General features: G+C 38.9%; 2 long non-coding RNA genes across 2 annotated transcripts; both read left to right on the forward strand.

Moving 5' to 3' along the window:
- Positions 1–7,826: 7,826 nt before the first annotated feature.
- LOC146495061 (uncharacterized) lies at positions 7,827–9,531 on the forward strand. The gene is made up of 3 exons (XR_014871630.1): positions 7,827–8,108; positions 9,190–9,246; positions 9,343–9,531. It is a non-coding gene; the product is annotated as an uncharacterized LOC146495061 (long non-coding RNA).
- Positions 9,532–9,552: 21 nt separating this feature from the next.
- LOC146495062 (uncharacterized) lies at positions 9,553–10,575 on the forward strand. The gene is made up of 2 exons (XR_014871633.1): positions 9,553–9,833; positions 10,044–10,575. It is a non-coding gene; the product is annotated as an uncharacterized LOC146495062 (long non-coding RNA).
- The last annotated feature ends 3,470 nt before the right edge of the window (positions 10,576–14,045 follow it).

Genomic DNA, 14,045 nt, shown 5'->3' on the forward strand with positions numbered 1-14,045 from the left:
TATGATCATCAGGTACCTGATGGTCTTTGATCAGCTCCTCTCCACTCTCTCCAAGATACTCAACTAAGCAACGAATGATAATGTCCCTTCTGCCATCGACATGATGCTATTAAACCCAAAAAGAAAATTTATTGCAGAAAATACACAACATAACATATGTAACATACATACATAACAGCACATACAGATGTAAACAGAAAGTTACCCATGGAGAATGTAAGCCTGCAGCTACATTCTAACGTTGTGAAGTGTGCAACTTAACATGAATTTCTCAACGATGTGTGTTAAGACAAGAGTCCAGTGCATGTCATAATCTGTGGGTCCAGAAACTGTCTCTGCCCAGTGAGGAAAGTTTTCTGCCTCATCACTGGACATGCAAATGAATTTTTCGCAACATATCAGTACCTCCTATCACAATATTAACCAGTCAAGGACAGGAATTCCCACACACAAGAGTAATATTTTGGGAAATAATTGTATTGGAGTCTATGGGCAGCAGGAAGGGATCTTGCTGCACTCAGAGGGTCACTTTGAAAATTCTGTAAATTTCTCTGCTTTTGAGCGCATATTAAGGGAGAGATGACAGGTTTGTATACACTTGTAGAGACAATCATGTGCATAAATTGTTAATTGTGGCCACAGTGTCAGGATCAGGAGAACAGTTTCAGCCAACACAGACAATGATCAGATTAAAGGACAAGTTCAGTATTTTACACTTAAAGCCCTGTTTTCAGTTTATGATGAAATCGAACGATTTTGATTGAAATTTGGACACATGCTGCTGGCCCGAGCTTTTTTGGTTTCTGTGGTAGCACACCCCCACCTCCACAATGGCTTCATAGGTGCACTGGAACAATCCTTCCTAAAACGCATAAAACTGTCGTTTACAAAGACGTGAAACTCACCGAGTGGTCAGGAGTGTTCACTAATATGTTCACACAAAAATCGCTGCAAAAGATACTTTCCAACTGGTTTTTATTGTAGTTTTTGTCCAACTCCATTGACTTGTATTAGATGTGCTGTGATGTACGGTATTAGTCCGCCGCTATTCTATTCTATAATTCAAGCTCTGTACGGAAGAATGTACAGGTGTGAGGTCCACAGTTTTATAACAAATGGTAAAAACACCTGTTGGAAAGCATTTTTGCAGCGATGTGTGTGAACATATCAGTGAACACCCCTGACCACTCAGTGAGTTTCACGTCTTTGTATGAAGCCATTGTGGAGGTGGGGGTGTGCTACCACAGAAACCAAAAAAGCTCGGGCCAGCAGCATGTGTCCAAATTCAATCAAAATCGTTCGATTTCATCATAAACAATCTGAAAACAAAGCTTTAAGTGTAAAATAACAAACTTGTCCTTTAAATAAGAGTGATACATTCTCAGTGTGTATGACCTCATCTTTTCCATTAGATTATGTAATTAAAATAATTTAAAATGTTACCTTATTCAGTGAGTCCAACATTGGTTTTATTTTGGTCCCTGCAGTCCCACCCTTCCTTCGAAATATCTCCAGGAGTTTGGTGTTGTACCCGTCCAATCTGGACAAAAACGTTCGCTCCAGATGAATTGTGGTTATTCGCTTAAACTCCTCTTTGATCTGAAATGAGAGATAAAAACACAAAATGATGTCAAAGATGACTCATGAGATCTCACATACACTTAGTTGCTGCATGAACAAGAACTGGATTTACCCGATTTCACAGAACAGAGAAGGCCACCTCTCTAAGAGGTCTTGGATTGCGGGGCAATCCTTGACAACCTCTTTTCTTCTAATAGCGAAAGACTTCTCCATTTTCTCATTAATTGCCCTCTCATTGTGCTTCTTCTTCATTTCCTTCAGCAAATCTAGTCTCTCCATCTCTAAGGTTTCCTCAGTCTCACCGAATGGCAGTGGTGGCAGATAGTTGACTTCAGCTTTTTTTGCCCTTTTAAAGCCTTTAAGTGAACCCTCTTCACTGGAGCATCGTCTCTTCAGTGTGTTCACCTCGAGCTCTGGAATGGCTAATTGGCGACCTCTTAACTTTGCCCTGTAGTTGCCCATTTATACTTTATCCTCTGTTGCCAACCATATAGGCCATTAAAAGACCTGGCTCTTTGAGGCATGGGTATTTTGCTACCAAGGCTTCAGCAACAGCTAAAATCTGGACACCAGTTGGATATGCTGTGAAGCCAAATATAGTCTCTGCAAGCTTCTCAAGAATGCTACTAGTTACGCTTGGGTTGTTCAAAAGTGTGCCATCATTTTCATAAGCTTGCTTTCCTGCTTCCAGTGCAAGGTACTATATCATAAGAGAAGTCTGGTATTTCAAACTTAAATGGCCATGGCTTAGACCTGTAGGATGGTCCACTCTCATCTGGGGAGGACAACAGGATTGTGTCGCATACAGATGAGGAGGAGCTTGCTTCTGTAGATAGTGGAACTGGAGATTCGACTTCTGACATGTCCACAGTAGTGAGACTCAAGATTACTGGTTCAGTTTTTACTACTTTGAGGTTAGCTTTATCTTGTACTTCCTCAATCGAGGTCCAAAGTGAAGAACTGACCGTCGAAATCCATATCCTGGTACATAACAGTGAATGGTCCTGTAATATCAAATGTCTCTCGAAGAACATCATTGAGGTCCTGAAGTGTGGCTTGGGATGCCTGCAGGTAAAAGTAGTTTGTGGACATCATCCTCCCCAAAAATTATCTGCAGTTTTGCTGAGGGTGCCATATCAACAGGAAGAAGCTGGCAACAACAGAGAAGAGAAATACACAGACATTTATTCACTCCTCACATTTCCAAAAGGATAGGCAAATGTGGTGCTTTAAAGTTGTCAGGCGTTCTTCCTGCAAGGGTGTATGAAGCCAAAGGATAAAAATCTTTAAGCTCTCTTTGCTCAAGTAACTGCACACTCCCTGTGTTCTCCAGCTCATAACTCCTCAGGTGTTCATTGTACCATGTATTTTTTTGTCTCACGAAAAAGTCAGTTTGTTACAAATCACCATTATCTGTAACACTTCAGAAAAGTCAGGCAGTCCTGCAGTGGAACCACAACACAACAACATTCCCACTGCATAGTTGGTGCCTAAACTGCACACATTATTAGGCAACATGCACAGCTGTAACAGCAGGGAATTTGCATTTCACCAGGTCTTTTAGATCATCCTTAAGCACATCTAAGAGACCTCTGTTGTTTTTGTGACTGCAAGTGATGGTTTTGACAGAATGTGATTGATGATATGCAAGCCATGAGCTGGTGCTTATTTGCAATGGGACAGCAAAATATTCCTGAAACAACCAGTGTGTCTGACCACCTTCTTGAAAAAGCTGTGTTTGGCCTCGAATCTCATTGTCCAGAGGGCAGCCAGGGGGCCAAATTCCCGAATGAGCTGAGGATAGTGCTCAAGGAACTGGTGCTTGGGAATGAGCTTATGTTGGGGGAAAACATCAAGGAATCTGCTTCGGTGTTCTGAAATGATGCTGTCAAGATAGCAAATGCTTTCTTCAGTATGGGCTCGAGACATGACAAGGTCCATAATGTCTTTCAGTGTCATCAGCATCTGCCATAACAGGCTCTTGTTGGGGTACTTTTAAACCTATAATCAGAGGCAAAAAGACGTAATAAGCACCAATTTTCATGTGCGTTGCCCCTACTGATTTTCGAGTCGAAAGTTAGCAGGAATGAGATGAGGGCGATTTGTTTTATCACTCCACTTGTATGGGGAAATTGGAAATGGCATCATTCAGTTCCATGAGAGAAAAATATTTTTTCTTGATCAAGTTATCAAATGCCAAAGCCAGTTCCACTGGAACAATGCCCTCCAGCAGATCATGTAAAACATCTGGAGGGTAACCAGATGTAACATGAAAATGTCTCAAGTTTTTCTGACAATGCACACTGTTTTTTTACACCATAACAATGTGGGTGATTGGACTAGGACACAGCTGTCTGTACATGCAGTGTATGTTGATCTTTGGTCTTTGATGAAAAGACCCAGATCTCACTTCATTGGACTGAAACTTGGATCGCTCCCCAACACAAAACCGGCAGATGTATGACCCTGCAAAGCTTTCAACAAATCCTGCCACAGAGTGCGCCCCAAATTATCTGCCACCACACTGACCACAGTCCCTTTGATGGCTTTCCCTAACACTGGAACAAAAAGACCATCTTTCTCCAAGCTTTGGATATCTCTTAACAGTGGCTCTAAAACTCGCTGGAATCCAACTGCTTGGTGTCTTCAGCCTTACACAGAATTCCAAGGTAGATTGATGTCAATGTGGAACGTAACTGCACCGGAATGTTTCCCAACACCCAATAGACAGCTGTGACTTTGTGCTTTTTTCGAGATGTCCCAAGAGGATTACATACCTCAAAGTCATCAACGTACAGGATGAGACTCACTCTGTTCTCCTCTACAGAGAAAAACTTGTTTTGATAGTGAGATCCATCACGAAATGTCTGGTACTTAAAGTCATTTTCAGTTTTTTTTTTCACCTCAAATGTGTTTTCTTGAAAGACTTACTTAGGACCTGCACCAAGGAGGGCAATATTGGGACATACTGGAAGGTTTTGCCCTTTTTTTTTAATCAAGTATGTGTTCTTCTGGTTCAACAACTGAAAAATGCTTCTTCATAAATTCTCTTCTCTTGTAATAAGTTGTGAAAGGGCCACCTGTCCCCAAGGCAGTACTTATAGGGTGTGTCTCACAAAGATTTTCACTAAATCTGAGATAATGCCTGGATCCAGATCACAATTATGGCTTTTCAAGGTGGACACCACCACATCTCTTAAAAGTGGACCAGATGCAGAGGTGGATATAAACTGAAGCTCATCTACTATTTCATCAATGCATTTGTTTGGGACATTGAACATGCTTTCTAACTTTAAAAATAGATGGCCAAATTTCTCTTTTATATCTTGAGACAACTCCTGTGGTTCCCCATCCCAAAGCTCTAAGCTGCTCTTCCACACAGGTCTCATCCTGAGCAAACATGGGTTCATTAGGTTTGCTTTTAATACTTCAGTTTTAAAATCCTCAAGGGTGTGTGACTGGTGTTTTCTGTGTCTATGTGTAGCAAAGGTGGAATAAATATTTGTACTGAAGTTGCAGTTTTTGAAGACACATGCAACTACTTCAAACTTCCTTAAGTGGTTGTTAAGATGCTCAAAATACTGCTTCTCTGAATTAAAAAAAAAAACAGAGCAGCAAAGTAGACAAGTAAATGAAAGAGGTCCACTTTGTATGACCATCTTCACATGGTGTCGAGACAAATGGGTCTTAAGGGCATTAAATGTTTTAAACGAGCAAGGGCAATCAGTGTGAAGACAAGGGACTGACTGGCTGCGACCACCATTTCCATGCTTTAGTCTGTAGTGTTTTAACAATCCCAACCTCTTCTCTGACTCAAAGCTACATATCTTACACATCCATCTCATGTTGTGGCACCTTAAACAGACAAATTGACCATCTCAAAATTAACCAAACTGCCACACAAAGAAATTATGTGACAAGTTAAACCTAATCGTTACTAATTTGATCTTACCTTGTGGAGTTCAAATTAGCAGTCAGAAGGTCCTATGTTCTGTAAAAAAAAAAAAAAAAAAAAAAAAAAAAAAAAGGTTATCTATATGCTTTTCAACTAATTTCTACTAACTCAAGGATGCACACTGATATTTATTTTTTTTTTTTTTTTTTTTTTTTAAACATATGTCAGCTCGGGTGTCAAATTTAAAACAGGTCAATATGAATTACTTGAGTGAAATCGAGTGCGTACATCGTTTTTGTTTTTTGTTTTTCAAAATACTACCTCAGTGGCAGCGGTGCAGCAATTATTTTAAACTGGACCGTGGTCGTTTTAATTCACAAAGACGTTAGTTAAGGCAGCAGGCGTGTGTTGTTTAGGTGGCCATCTAAGCTGTAAAGTGCTGTGGGAAATTCTGGACATACCTCCTGCCAGGAAAGGTTAGTCAGCAAGTCTAGCAGGAAAATACACTATTTGCTAGCGCAGCTGCTTTCAGTGCGGAGAAACTGACTTAAGTAGGTGAGACAACAGGAACGTACAAAGTTTGTTCCGCTTAAAAACTTACATTCATGGTTCCACTTCTTCCCGTTTCCGTCAAGTCTGCCAACCGTACGAAATGTGGACCATGGTATGTCTGAAGAAAGACCGCTCAAATGTGGGGAGGGGCTTTGACGTCATGCTCCGAATGCAGAGAAGGTGGCCATATTCACTGATGTCACTCCATTACATTTTACTTGGAAATATCAACTAATTAAGCCAATGAATTGGTTTAGTGAATATTACTTGGATCGAATGATTCAATTTACATACAAAACTGAGGACACATAATTACAAACAATCCTCAAGTAATGCACTACAAGAAAAACTGCTATTTTAAAGTAATATCACAGAATTTGTATTTTTTTGTAAAAATTTATATAGCTAATTGAAATAATAATTACAGGGCCAAAAAAAACATTTTTTTCAGTGTAGTGGCGTTATTGCAGCCTTCAACGTGTCATTTTCAGATGGTTGTTTGTTCTGCTTTTTTCCCCCCTTTAGCTTGTGTCACTTTGTGGCTGTATCTTCATCTCCCTGTTTTAATTTTGATGCTGTTTGCAGTCATTAAAATCTCCTTTTTGTTTTTTTATTTTTTTTTGCATCTAACATTTCCAGCTCTAAATGTTAACTAGAAAAGAGTAATAATTAGGCAGAACCCCTTGAAACTCACTTAAAAGTATGTGAAGACAAGATTCCCCCTGGTGAAAAAAAACAAAACGAAAAACAAAACAAAAAACAACAACAATTAGGGAACAGTAAAATCCAATCTCTACAGCCTTAAACAACAAATAATAGTAATAAAATAATATCTAAACCACAGAGAGGAGTATACACTAGAGCAGGAGTGTCGAACTCCAGACCTTGAGGGCTGGTGTCCTGCAAGTTTTAAATATCACCCTGGGTCAACACACCTGAAACAAATGATTAGTTCATTATCAGGCTTCTGGAGAACTTCAAGACATGTTGGCTGTATCCCAATTCAGGGTCTGCAGCCTTAAAGTACGCAGCCTTAACGGTCCACAAGTGCCGCGTACTCAAAGACCACAAAGGCCGGAAGTGAGAGACTTGTGAAATGGGACGTCTAGCCTCCGTTGCTAGGCAACCCGATTGCTAGGCGGTTGCTAGGCAACCCGGTTGCTAGGCGGTTGCTAGGCAACCTGGTTGCTAGGCGGTTGCTAGGCTAGGCGGTTGCCAGGCAACCCGGTCGCTAGGCAACATTTCATACAGCTTTGTTTGACAGAAATGAAGGACAAAATCTTTTGTTCATTTGTGACTGTGAAATCATGATTATTGGGCTTCACTTCTGTACTGAACAGTCATTTAATGAATAACTGGCTTGGTTCAGAATTAATTGTGCGTGCGTACACTGTAAACCCGAATGTTCAAAGTAATTAAATAGATTAAGTAGTGTATACTCAAAGTCTTTAAAAAGTTCTGTTAACTTAAATATGTCAAGTTTGTGTAACATGTTCTTCTTTTTGAGTAAATGAAACTAATAATTTTTGATTGAATTGAACTATTTCTATATTAAGTAAGCATCACTTAAAATCATAACTTAAGCACAACGTAACACAGTTAAGTTAGGACATATAAGAATGGTAAAGTTCTGTTATTTTTGTTGTTTCAAGTAGGTAGGATTTAATAATAAACTCAATTTATGTAGCACATGCTAAAATACAATAAAATCTCAAAGTGTTTCACCAAATAAGTAAAATCAAATAGTCTTAAATGCATTAGTGGAAGACAAAATGTATTTATTTTAATATTCATTGTTTATCAATGTATCCTATATATATATATATATTTTAATTTTTTCCGTAAGTGTTGAGCAGCTGCAGGAATCAATTTTTATTCCGAGTTAATCTCTGATTCACCCTCCGAAGCGGAAGGCGGCGCTAATGAGCATTATACACTGATCGTTTACCGCTATTTGGAAAAAAAATACGAAACACAGAAGTAGTAAAGGTATATGGGCGGGAAACAGCACCAAAGAGGCAACACGGACGACTGGAGAAAGTTGGACCTAACGGCAGCAACTAGCATCACTGGACTTACAGTAAGTTTTCAATGTTGATATTAGTTTATTGTTAAAATACGAATATTTAGTTGTATTTTGGGTGCGTGTCGAAAAGAATAGCAGAAATGTCCGGTCAGTGTTTTTTATGTGCTTTGCTGCTCTCCCCGAAGGAAACTTTGCGCTTGCAGAGCTAGCATTAAGTTGTTGTAATGAGGGTCGCAGGCTGTTTAAAAAGTTAGATACTACTTGTTCTAGAGGTGGCGCCCGGTGGCCTAGTATGAAACAAAGTGTTTTAATCTCTCTAAATTTTTAAACCCCCTCTCATGACTCAGAATAGTTGTCCCTGCAGTTACACAGCGGAGATACCTGTCTGCAGTGAGAGTGCTTTCAAGCCACTATATTTTAAACTATATGTGCGAATAAGTGGTGCCAGGTGTATTAGGCGTTTGAGCGACGGTTCCCCCCTCGATGAAGGTGTTTTTTTTACATATATCTAAGTCCCTTTACGCAGTAGAATGATCGGGAAAACTCCATCCTTCTAATACACCTGCTCTGACGAGTCCACATTGTTCACCAAGCCAGAGTTAGAGGGCCAATGAAAGAGCACTGCACACGCATCGTCTCCTCTCAACTTTGCTAATTAGTGGAAATCACTTGTCAATCAACTTCTGCCAACCAATTGGCACTCTTGGATCACTAAGGTCCTAAAAAAACAAACCTGTCAATCAAAACAAACCAGAATGTTCGGAGAGAGAAGCAGTGATGAGGAGCCTGACATTTTTGACATCAACTGTGTTATGCACATTTAAATAATTTCAAAATAACATATGTTTTGGGGGAACCTCTCATCAGTAAGGCTTTAGTTTTGTAGAAATGGCGTTGTTGTGTTAATGTTAACCATGCCAGTTAAAGTTTCAAGTGCTGCTGCTTGTCTTCAGTATTGTAATATTTTGCTCGATGGCTTTAGTATCTTGACTAGAGATAGCATTCACACTTTGGGATTAAGGGGAAAAATTATAGAATGTATAATTATAATAAAAGTATTTATAATTTGGTCACCGTTTGGATGCTTTTTTAATTGTTCATACAGTTTTATGCCTCTGGATCTCTCTGTATCCAGCTTCAAGAATTAAGACCGAGTCAAGGAAGAGAACTGGGGATGTGATAAAGATACCAGGTAATTCATTTTGTTTGTGAATTCTTCTACCAATCACCGCTCTCGCTCTCTCTCGAGTTGTCTTAAAAACCCCTAAAAAACCAAACTTTCCCCAAGGAAAGGATCCTTCAAGCCTTGACCAGTTGAGGCAAGCAATTGTTGAAGAAGTCAAGAAGGCTGAGAAGAACCTGCCCCTCATTAGAAAGTTGATGGAGACCACATTTCCCCTGCGCAGACAAACCATAGTGATGTCCTGCCCGCCACTGAAGGAGCTCTTGGACCTCTGGCCTGCTCTAAAAATGGAGTCTGAGTCTGAGTCTGAATATGGATCAGCTCTCTTTAAAATGAAAATTGTAATTCTTACTCATGTGGCAGCTTTTTGCTGCTTTATAAAGGTGTGCGAGATTCTTCAAATTGAACTGTATTGTCCTTCTGCTGTAGTTGTATGCAGAGTTTCAGCGGATTACAAATCAGAACCTGCCCAATACATTCTACGCTGGACTTGACCGCCATCTTCCTCGACTGATGACCTTATTCAGACAGAATGCATCAAAAACTGTAAGACAGCAGATGCCCTGGCTGAAATTCTAAGAATTCACGATGAACAGGTAATAATAGATTGTTACACATTTCATAGGTTGAACCAGTGGAACATTGGACAGGTTTAATGATTTAAATGAGCGTTTTGAATTTTGCTATTAGTCCACTTTGTGTTTGCTATTTGTCTGACTTTGTGGACATATGTTCTGATTTGACTGTTGTTGTTGTTGTTGAGTAAACTCACCAGTATATACAATTCTGTTTTTATCTGGCAATAGGAAATCCATGATATCCACACCAAGCACACTACCGTTCTCCACGCCCTTCCTGTCTATCTGCGTGAGGATGTCTCTGGATTTTTCAGAACCTGCACTGTGAGTGTCCTTAAGTATCTAACAGATACTACTGTGTATATAAACAGTGCATCAAAGTACAAACATGTATTTGGATGCACTGTTTGGACTTACCTTTGTTTAGTCTACCCATACGGTTTCCATGTATGGTCTTTTCTGTCTCCTCACTACAAATGAACTGAATTGGTGTTTTGTTGAAAGTGATAAGATGTTTAGTAAAACATTTTCCTGTGTATTTCCTTTAGCTTAGTTTCAGTCTATCTCACACCACTTGATTCTCTGGTGAATTAGCTGATTTATGTGTGCAGAACATGGATCTTCTGTTTTTCACCTCTTACAGTGAGACCCAGGTCTCCCTTGTAAAAGAGGTATTGGATCTCAACGGGAGTTGGTAAAATGAGAAATTATATGTCGTTTGTTGTATTTCTTGGGTTAGATTGTGATTAGTATCTCTTTTTCATTCATTCAGGACGAATCGGATGAGTTGGAGCTTGATGGTGTTGAAGTGGCCCTCTTCACTGTCATCAGTGACCATGACACGACAAGTCCAGTTCACTACCAACCTGTGAAAATCTCTGTCGTCATTGAAAGTGATGCCATGGTCAGTCTCCCCAGATTTGGTGAAGCCTTCCTGGTAATGTTTCGGACGATCTATGCACTTCATCCTCAGCTACCTCAAAGCCTCTGACCAACACTTTAGAATTTACTCAAAAGATTTTACTGGTCTAGAAAGTGGTAAACTGTCACCAGGTTACAGACCCTCAAGAATGACTTGGTTATGTAGGAACTCATCTGAAAGAAGGATGCAGGGTGAAGCATTATAAAAGGCTAGTTCAAAGTTCTCTCCTTTTATCTAAATAATGCCTCAAACGTTATTGCATTACTCTACAGGTATTCAGCCAATAGGTCCAAACTATACAACGTGCCTTTGTTCTCATTAACATAATGCAAAGCAACACTAATGTTTTGTATTTGTATGTTTTACTGTTTTTCGTAATACTATTCTCTAAAACATTGTGGGTCCTGCGCAAGATGACCTAAATTTCACTGTTTGATACTGGTTAATGTAAAACAAATAGCATTGTAATTCACTCAAATTGCTGCCCTGTTGCCTTATTCAGATATTAGCCAGAGAGCCAAAAGCACATTTTGATATTATTTATTATTATTTGGCATTATTTTTTATTACTGACAGTTTTCCTGACTAAACAATTTTTGGTCTACTTATTTTAATTTATAAATGTTTTTGTTAATTATTTTTAATTATTTAACATTTTTTTAAAAAATGTATTTAATTTCAACATAATGTGCTAAAAGGGAGCAGGCAAGATACTGTTCAATGGCAGATGTTTATGACTTTTGCATATTAAGTTACCGATACTCAGTGTAATTGAGGCAATCAATTGCCTCAATTGCCTCAAAAGTTTTGGGTCACATGTTTTTAAGTATCAAGTAATCAACATATTTGACTAACGTGTACTTAAAATAATGACAACACAAACTAATAAACATTTGAGTGTTGTTAACATAAAAAATGTTGTGGTTGTGTACTTATTTTTTATAAGTTCTATGAACTTATTCCTTTGAATTTGTAAACTTGAAACTTTCAGTCATATTAACTGCAAATATTTGAGTTGACCATTCTCAAAAGATACAAGTACCATGTAATCCAAACTTTTGTGTTCTGGAAAAATTTGACTTTTGAGTTGATCAACTTTAAAAAATTGAGGCAATCGATTGCCTCAATTTTTTTGAGTTCTGGTAACTTATTCGGGTTTACAGTGTACTCAAAGACCACTAAGGCCGGAAGTGAGAGGCTTGTGAAATGGGACGTCTAGCCTCCGTTGCTAGGCAACCCGATTGCTAGGCAACCCGGTTGCTATGCGGTTGCTAGGCAACCCGGTTGCTAGGCGGTTGCTAGGCAACCTGGTTGCTAAGCGGTTGCTAGGCAACCTGGTTGCTAGGCGGTTGCTAGGCTAGGCGGTTGCCTGGCAACCCGGTCGCTAGGCAACCCGGTCGCTAGGCAACCCGGTTGCTAGGCAACCCGGTTGCTAGGCAACGTTTCATACAGCTTTGTTTGACAGAATATGAAGGACAAAATCTTTTGTTCATTTGTGACTGTGAAATCATGATTATTGGGCTTCACTTCCTGTGACTGAATAGTCATTAATGAATAACTAGTACGGTTCAGAATTAATTGTGCGTTGTCAAAAAAATCAACCACACTGCTTCAGAAAGCACTGTGTCGAAGCTTGATTCGTTTGGCCAGAGTCACGTGATCAGTGACAGTCCGAAGCTTCATTTAGAACCTAAACTGCTTCGGTGTCTGATTCACTGGTTTATAAGGAAGTGAATCATTTGCGGGATTTGTGGAGTGTTTTGATGGTGACAGATAGCAAACCACTGATATTTATACCTGAGAGATTTGGAGCGAGCGAGGAATAGAAGAGTTTCTGTCATGTGGGAGTATTTTGAGTTGATTTTGGTCAATCGGGTAGGTTTTCCAGCATTGTGTTCTTGTTGTTTGCCTTGTATTTGGCGTGTTTATATTTATCTGAAATGGGAAAAACTTAAAATGTCAAAAATCTGGCTTTTCAAATATAAATATAATTAAATAACTTTTAGAAAGACCTCCCATTTGACTCTTTACATTTAATGTTATAAAAAAATATTTTTTATTTTTTAAATAATCTTAAACTGTTAGTCTGCAAAATGTGCCAGCAATTTAATTCTATTCTCCCTCTTTATCTGATCAGGTTTGTGATGGCCCCCAGGTAGACTGTATAACTGCATCTCTACCAGTTTTTCTGCACTCCAGGCTCCTTCTGTTCCATGTGAGGGGATTTCCTTAGGCAGGAGAAATTATCTCCATGAAAAGAAACAGGTTTCGGCCATCGCACAGTGGAAACAAATGTTTCTTCTTAATAAAGGTTTAAAAGGGTTACCTTAAATTAGAGATGGCACGATACCACTTTTTATGTCCGATACCGATCTCATAAATTTGGATATCTGCCGATACCGATATGAATCCGATATAGTGTGTTTTTTAATCAGTATAAACCTTGTTTTTTTAATATTCTTGGCTGCTTTTTGTATAAGTTCATACTCAAGGTAAAAAACAACAACAACACTAAAGCTATTCTGTTATATATTCTGTTGTAAAGCGCTTTGGGGTCCTTAGGGACTAGTAAAAGCGCTATATAAATACAGGCCATTTACCATTTACCATTTACCTGTATGTAAAAAAAACACACTGCACCCAAAATATTTCATAGATCAGCAACACTGATCAATCTAATAAAGTTAAACCTACCCCATCCTCCCTATTCTGGTATTTTAAAGAGTACTTAGCAGAAATATTAAGCAACCTAACTAATAGGGTTGCAAACTCCCAGCAAAAGAAAATAGGGAACCACCCTCTTCCTCATGATGCTTAATCAATGTAATCAACTTTAATTTGATGCAGGGTGAAAAAAATTCACAGAAATAAATTATTTTTCAAGAATAATTAAATAGATTCAACATCTTTCTTCAACAGAATTGCAGACTGCACAGATGGTACCTTCCCAAAGGAAAAAGTACTACTAAAAAGTACTAGGGTATATTAGGACTTAACAGTTACTATATACCAGTAATGGACTTCTATACATTTACATCAGATTAAAACTTTGGGTGTAAGATTCAGATAATATTAAATAATTAAAAGCTAGATATTTTTAAATGAGAATAAGAAAAGATAGGTCTTCTGTTGCCCCCTTTTGCCTGTTCATGCCCTATCGGCCCCCCTGGCTAAACTTTGCTAGATCCTGCCCCTGCACAGTTACCAGCGTCAGCTGCATAGAAAAAGATCCTGGTGCTTCTAGGAAGTAATATTAAATAAATTCTAACAACAGCTTATCAAGCTTAATAGTGCTGCTGTGTTCAGCC

This window comes from Neolamprologus multifasciatus, chromosome 20 (assembly GCF_963576455.1).
Source record: "Neolamprologus multifasciatus chromosome 20, fNeoMul1.2, whole genome shotgun sequence".
Taxonomy (NCBI): Eukaryota; Metazoa; Chordata; class Actinopteri; order Cichliformes; family Cichlidae; genus Neolamprologus; species Neolamprologus multifasciatus.